Here is a 7223-nt window from a genome sequence, read left to right as displayed (position 1 = left end):
TATAACAAAGCTAACAATTTGCGGAGGGAACTTATTATTGTGCTTCTCAATACACCATACCTCGTCCCCCGCCAATATTAGTGAAATTCAAAACACATGCTACACTGAATTGGGAATTCACTCTTAAGTAAGTGTGCGGACACCTTTATAAACCTGAAACAAAATTGAAATACATAATGACATCTTAGCATCTATTTAAAACATTATCTAAACTTGGAAACATCTCCACACACATGTTAAACCTCACCTTATACTCCCATTTCTGGTAAATCATGATAAAGACCGGAGTAAAGATCACGTGCGACCAGAAAATCAAGTCACCACATCCATAAATTACACCTCTTGGGACTGCGGTCATGTAGCACCCTTAACGTAAGATATTGAGGCAAAAAAAAAAAACGCAAGTCAATTTTTTTGTTCAAGAAGGTGAAAGCCGAATCTTACAATTAGTGAGAAACACCTCAGCTGCATTCCGGGGATGTTGCACTCTATAAAGAGGTGAACCCTGTGTATAAATGGAAGTACTCATAAATGAACCATAACACAAAGCAACAAACTTCAGCCTTTCTAAAAAATAATAATCTCAAGCAACTTTTGAACATAAATTTAGAGCCCTCATACTTTAACCTAAACTAACCTATTGAAGAACAAAACAGATGAGAGAAAGGAGGAGACAGGCATGGAACTCACCGGGATATGTAGCACTGAATCCGGTCCTCTGACCACTACATCAACATAGCAAAATTCTGCATCGGTAACAATCAACAAATACTGTTAGGTAAATCTACTGAAAAAATGGTAGAGCAGGGTAATTTGAGTATCTACTATCTAGCTTAGAGGCATGATTAGATATTTAGATTAATTATAAAATGGCTCCCATTTGATGTATGCATTGACGAATTAATCTAGGTATAATTCAACTAATTATAAATGTATGAGACATTGCTAAACATAGAAAACCATATTCGTAGTAAAGCTGAGGGAGTTTTAGCCTACCGCGTTGACATTGCCGCTTTCAGAGAGCAAATTCTTGAGCCAGTGATGATATTGAGACCAAATGACAGGCTCCTGAAAAGAACAACAGGTGAAGGCAGACATCAACTAATAACAATAAGAATATGTATAATTTCATCTATGCGTGCCTCAAATTTTTAGAATTTTGAGCTATAATCTAATCTGTGTCTCAAACAATCTAGCACAAATATATTTCACATTAATCAATCATTCATTTAGCAATGCCCGAGAGAGGCCATTGACTGTATATGCAAGTCACACAATCATGCAAGAAACTAACACCACAAAGGATGTTACCAATTTGTAGGAACTAAAAGACTACTTTTCAATGGCATATCACACAGTAAACCAGATCACCTGCTCTGGTGGAGAGTATATATGATTATTGCAGATTTGGGTTCAGCCGTTGACTCCTCTTCCAGTTCCCTCAATCTTCCTTGCAACCTGCTTGGATTTTTATCGAACAATTTATAGGCATAGAAACAAAACCATCTGTAGAACTAAAGATGAGAGATTATGTGGAATGAAAGATAGGAGCAGGCAAATTAGGAGAAAAGAAATCCGAAGAACAGAAATTATGTACTAACAAAAATTATGCGACCATAAAGTGCTGACCTACATGTTCGATTGACCAAATTCTTGATGCATGCATCGATGAACATTACGGTGACGAATATAGCTATTTACCTATGGTTGGAACTTCAGGTAGTAAGGAAACTGTTTTGATCAACCATAACATATTGCTCTGCTCTGAGTAACCACATGCTGCTCAAACGTTTATTTCTAAGATGTTGCTTCTCACTGGCACTCCACCGGGCTTATCCATCTACGACCACCACATAACATATTGCTCTGCTCTGAGTAACCACATGCTGCTCAAACGTTTAATTCTAAGACGTTGCTTCTCACTGGCACTCCACCAGGCTTGTCCATCTACGACCACCATATCTGTAACAAAAAACAAGTACTGCAGAAATTATTTATGGCATCATGTCTTTGAATCACAGAGGTTCCCATTTAGTATAATTTACTTCAGAAATTAGAGTTTCAGGTAAGGCAAGATGAAACCTGCATTGAATCAACTTCTCGGTTTCATGATCACACCAAGATTATCTTGAACTGATTTAGGAAAATTCAAACATAAATATCTTAGTAAGAATCAATATTTCATTAGCTAGCTGCACCAAGATTATTTCAAACGCACAATGCATACATAAACACCTTCATACTAAGTAATCAACTTCTTGCTTTTATGACACACGTGGTGCAAGGGGGAGGCAGGGGACTACATGCCAGAGAAACAGTTGCAGCAAGCCAGCAATAGCCTACATCAAACCTGAAACAAATAGAAACGAAGGTTACTTTTCTGTACAGGTGCATATCTACATATATTCCAAATACATGTAGAGGTGTACTGATAAAAGGACCCATGGACAACAACAGAATCAATTGTAACAGGCCAATTGCAGAGACAATAACCATCAGAATATCCTTACTGTGTAAGTGATAATACAAGAAACACACATAAGCAGACCAAACATGTGGAGGAGAACACGAACAACACGGCTCCCCTGCAAGCAACCAGACATGTCAGGAATATTGGTTACTTTTCTGAAAATGTAATGAGATACTGGTTTACATCTGTAGATCTTGGTTCATGCACAATGAAATTTGATCGAAACTTTCTGGAGCATGGACAAATGACCTAGAATAAAAATGAAAAGTGGCAAGACAAAATATAATTGCATAATCATTACATCTGTAAATATGGCTCATAAGCAGCTATGAGAAGTAGAACATCTGAACTCACCAGGGCATGAAAGAAGGCATTAGGGACAGACCAATGTCTGTCTTATTTGCTTGATACTTGATTAATTTCTCACTCTGATGGTAAAACGAACATTCTGCAGGACAGGTGTCAAACGAAGAAAGATCAGGGACCGAAAACTACAATATGGAAACCGTATGACATCACCCCTTCCCCACTCAGTGATAATGTAATACATACAGTAATTTCAGAATAAAGGAGCATTCAGGGTATGGATATAAGATAGTACCATATTAATAGTAGAATAAATTGCCTAGATGAACCAAAGATCTTACTGTGGCTAGAGGATGTTGATCTGCCTGTGGTGCATCTGAATTTGGATTGTATAGACAAACGCATGAACCAACCTTCAAAATAGTAGAAGTTAACTAATAAAGGTCATATATTTATATGAAAATATCAGTGCAGGGTCTGAAACCATACATTGCTGCATAAACAACGAAAGCAATAGTAGCAGAATCACGTTGAATTTGTGCTTGCTGGCTCAAGTTAACATGCAGCCAACAGGTAGCTATTCACCCTTGTTATAAATACTTAGCAAGTAGCATTCTAAATTGTCGTAGGTCCAGCACCACCAAGGGCAGAAGCTCTTATATACGACAACTGCTATATTCAGATTTTCAGTGATGTTGGAAAAGTTAATAGAGAGATAAACCTCAAATTCCCCTCTAAAAGAAACATTTGTGGCAAATACCTGAGGAATAAAGTAACGTAGCAGCAGCCTGCGGTAGCTACACCCCTGAAACAAACGAAATCAGAGCTCACATTTTAACCAGACTCTTTCTTAAATAAGGATGTTCCAAATTGGATGTGAACCTGAAGGCTCACCAGATATATGTATTTCGGGATTCACCTATAGATCTACCACTTCATCTTCACTTCTCTTCTCCTCTCAAAGTGAAATTACATGATATATCTCAGTGGCTGCCAACAATATTGTATATCTTACAGATCAAGAACGCAGAGAAGGATGTACCTGGGGGCGGAATCCCAGCAAAGTGCAATGATGTGTTGGGCCTCAAGGACGATGCAAGGGAGTAGGCAGAGGGTGTCCTTGCCTTCTCACCCGACCAGATCTGGCCGACCCTAAGGCCATTGACCTGATGTGGAAACCCTAGCCGCCATGATCTGCTTCCCTCTCGAGCTCGTGCTGATTCATGTCCTCCCGCCTCCCCATCCCTCGTCGAGCTCGTCGTCGTCCAGCAAGCCGAGGCGTCCGGCCGGCCAGCAAATCCCGATGAAATGAAGCTGTGGAGGAGATCCTCCATCTTGAGCACCACTTCCAGCCTGGGCTTCTGCCTTTCCATCGTCGTACGGTTCCTCCGTAGCGTCCGGGCGGCGGTGCCGCAGCCGGCTGTGTGAAGAAGGCAGGGGAGGGGGTGGTCGCTGGAGCAAGGGGTGGGAGGAGGGCGGACGGGTGAGAAGGAGAGAGGGGATTGGGGGAGAAAGGAGAAGGCACTGATTGGGGGAGGCTTGGCCTGTCTCACTCTCCAGTCTCGCGTGACCCACCCAAAACTTACCCGAGCAAATGACGAGTGGACCTGGATGAACGTGGGCCCCGCATGCAGCTGCAGGCGGGTAGAACAGCGTTGTTGCATGGCTTCATCTAGGAGGGCAACGAATGGGGAGCCAGGCTACAGACCCAGAACGGACGGCCAAGATCCACCATGCTTGACTTTCTGACAGGATCCAACGGCCACGAGGCTCAAATCGCTGTGAATCCCCCTATGGGGGGCATCGTTTATACCTTTAGATGTCAAATTACAATCATGGTTAAACTTCCCAGTCGGTCACCCATCCTCACACTACTCCAACCTCAGCACGCTTAACTTCTTGGTTTCATTCGGATGAGCTTCCATTATAGAATTGACACCTTTTGCTGATAATAATAGCATATCAACCCTATTAACCCTTGAACCGTGATGCACACTTCTTTATTTTTGAATCCCAAACAATTACTTAAGTAGACAACAATGAATATATATAAGTAATAATAATATTGAATTCAAATAAAAATAAAATTATTTTATTTTTTGGTCTTTTTTCTATTTAATATTGAATAATTAATATCTTTAAATCAGAAAATCAAAATTCCACAAATAATATGTCTAAATCGATGAGAAAAATGAGAGGAATCTAAATATAACATACATATCATCATTTGAATCTAAAAATTAGAGGAATCCAAATATGACGCCCAATTTGCCATGTGGCCAAAACAGCCCCCTCGCGAGATGCGAAATGGCCGTATCGGGCGGGCTGGTGCACCGTTCGCCAACATGCTAAACGGACAAAAATTAGCACATAAAGTGATGTGTTATAGACATAAAAACATTTTTTGCCGAATTTATTGAGCGACGGAAAGTGTACCCCTAGTTCAAATCCGGTCAGTTTTCAGCGGATTCGGCGGGACACCGCAGGAAGCCGCATGGATTCCCAGATAGCTAGCGCGCACATATGGCATGTGATATGTGGTGCGAAGGCGGTGTCCTACCACTACGCAGAGGTCTCGCGCAATACTAAAATGCGTCTTATGTAGTTCCTTCACAAAAAAACCCGTTTTGGCACCCCGAAAATGAAAAAACCATCGCCCATGGGTCGGATTGGAAATCCGCTCCCGGGGCCTTGCTTCCCATCCCAGGGACCCCGCACGTGCCAAATATGGCCTCGTTCCGACAAACTATGTGGTGTCACGGGCCGTTTCCTACTCATTTGCCCTAAAAGCCATAGAACTCCGGACGTGATAGCCCTGTTTGTGAAGGGTTTCCCAAAATAATTGCCGTATCCTAATTCCGACTGTTGGAGTGGTTACTAGGACACATAAAATAACGCCATGCGGCTCCGCGGGATTTTCTGACTTTGTTTAAATTGTCATTTGGCCAAAAGGGGCCCCCACGGAGATGCGGTATGGCCGTACCGGGCGCAGCTGGTGCACCCGTTTACCATCGCGCTAAACGGACAAAAATTAGCACATAAACTGATATGTCATAGACCTAAAAACAATTTTTGCGGAATTTATTGAGCGACGGAAAGTGTAGCCCTAGTTCAAATCCGGTCACTTTCCAGCGGATTCGGCGGGACACCGCAGGAAGCCGCATGGATTCCCAGAGAGCTAGCGCGCACATATGGCATGTGATATGTGGTGCGAAGGCGGTGTCCTTCCACTACGCGGAGGTCTCGCGCAATACTAAAATGCGCCCCATGTAGCTGCTTCACAAAATAAACCCGTTTTGGCACCCCGAAAATGAAAAAACCATCGCCCATCGGTCGGATTGGAAGTCCGCTCCCGGCGCCTTGCTTCCCATCCCAGGGACCACGCACATGCCAAATATGGCCTCGTTCCGACAAACTATGCGGTGTCACGGGCCGTTTCCTACTCATTTGCCCTAAAAGCCATACACTACAGGAATCGACGTAGACGCCGACGGCCGGCTGCCCTCGGCGTAGCCCGGCCTGGCCCTCGGCGTAGGCTACGCCGATGGCAGCCCTCGGCGTACCTCGTCGGCGTCCAGGTCCCTCGGCGTAGCCCGGCCTGCCCTCGGCGTAGAGGTAGCCGTCGGCGTCCTCGCTCCATGCCGACGGGGAAGAAGACCCTCGGCGTCGTTGCCGTCGGCGTCCGGCCACGGCGCGCCGTCGCCGTTAACGGAGGTGATCCGGACGCCGACGGCTTTCCCTCGGCGTAGCCACGCCATCGCAGGGGCCGTGGGGCGACATGGTCGGACGCGAGGCTGCCACGTTCGGCGTCTACGCCGACGGCCGGGCCCTCGGCGTCCGCATGGCCCATGCGGTGGACACGCGGCACACGCGGGCGCGGCTGCCAGGTGAGGCCATACGCCGACGGCAAGGCCCTCGGCATAGAGCAGCTCCTCCTGGCGACGGGCGGGACACGTGGCGCGCGCTGGTGCCGCGGCATACGCCGAGGGCAACCCCCTCGGCATAGCCTCGACCATATGGTCATGCCAGGGGCTATGCCGACGGCAACCCCCTCGGCATATGGCCTACCATTTGGTTTTCCCGATTTAAATTGGGTTCCAATTCATCTAAATTCAGTTCAGCAGGTCCAATACATCCAAATACATCGAAATTCATCCAAATTCACCATAATTCACATAAATAGCATGAAATCCACATAGTAGCATACAAATACATCCAAATTCATCCATAATTCACATAAATAGCATGAAATCCACATAGTAGCATACATGGTGCATGTAGTAGCATACAAGAGGAGAGTGCCATGTCATCCAATACATAGTAGTAGGTAGCAAATGATGGCAAGCAAGAAGCCCGGTGCCGACTAGCGGAGGAAGGACCCGGGCGGGGTGTGTCCGCCCACATCGTTGGCGAAACGAGCAGCCCGGGGTTTCGCTCCGGTAGAAGC

The 7223-nt window shown here is 45.0% G+C and overlaps 1 long non-coding RNA gene across 3 annotated transcripts; it reads right to left on the bottom strand.

Annotated features, from left to right (window-relative positions):
• Positions 1–1574: 1574 nt before the first annotated feature.
• On the bottom strand, positions 1575–3767 carry LOC124687061. 3 transcript variants are annotated; one of them, XR_006998069.1, is made up of 6 exons: positions 3671–3767; positions 3537–3581; positions 3118–3189; positions 2228–2918; positions 2083–2133; positions 1575–1962 (listed from the first exon to the last, which is right to left on the bottom strand). It is a non-coding gene; the product is annotated as an uncharacterized LOC124687061 (long non-coding RNA). The 3 variants fall into 3 exon arrangements; XR_006998070.1 differs by having other exon boundaries at positions 2236–2918; XR_006998068.1 differs by having other exon boundaries at positions 2083–2918.
• Between the last annotated feature and the right edge of the window lie 3456 nt (positions 3768–7223).

Source organism: Lolium rigidum, chromosome 2 (genome assembly GCF_022539505.1).
Source record: "Lolium rigidum isolate FL_2022 chromosome 2, APGP_CSIRO_Lrig_0.1, whole genome shotgun sequence".
Classification (NCBI taxonomy): domain Eukaryota; kingdom Viridiplantae; phylum Streptophyta; class Magnoliopsida; order Poales; family Poaceae; genus Lolium; species Lolium rigidum.
Note: the sequence above shows the minus strand (reverse complement) of the source record. Positions and strands in the feature narration are given on the sequence as shown.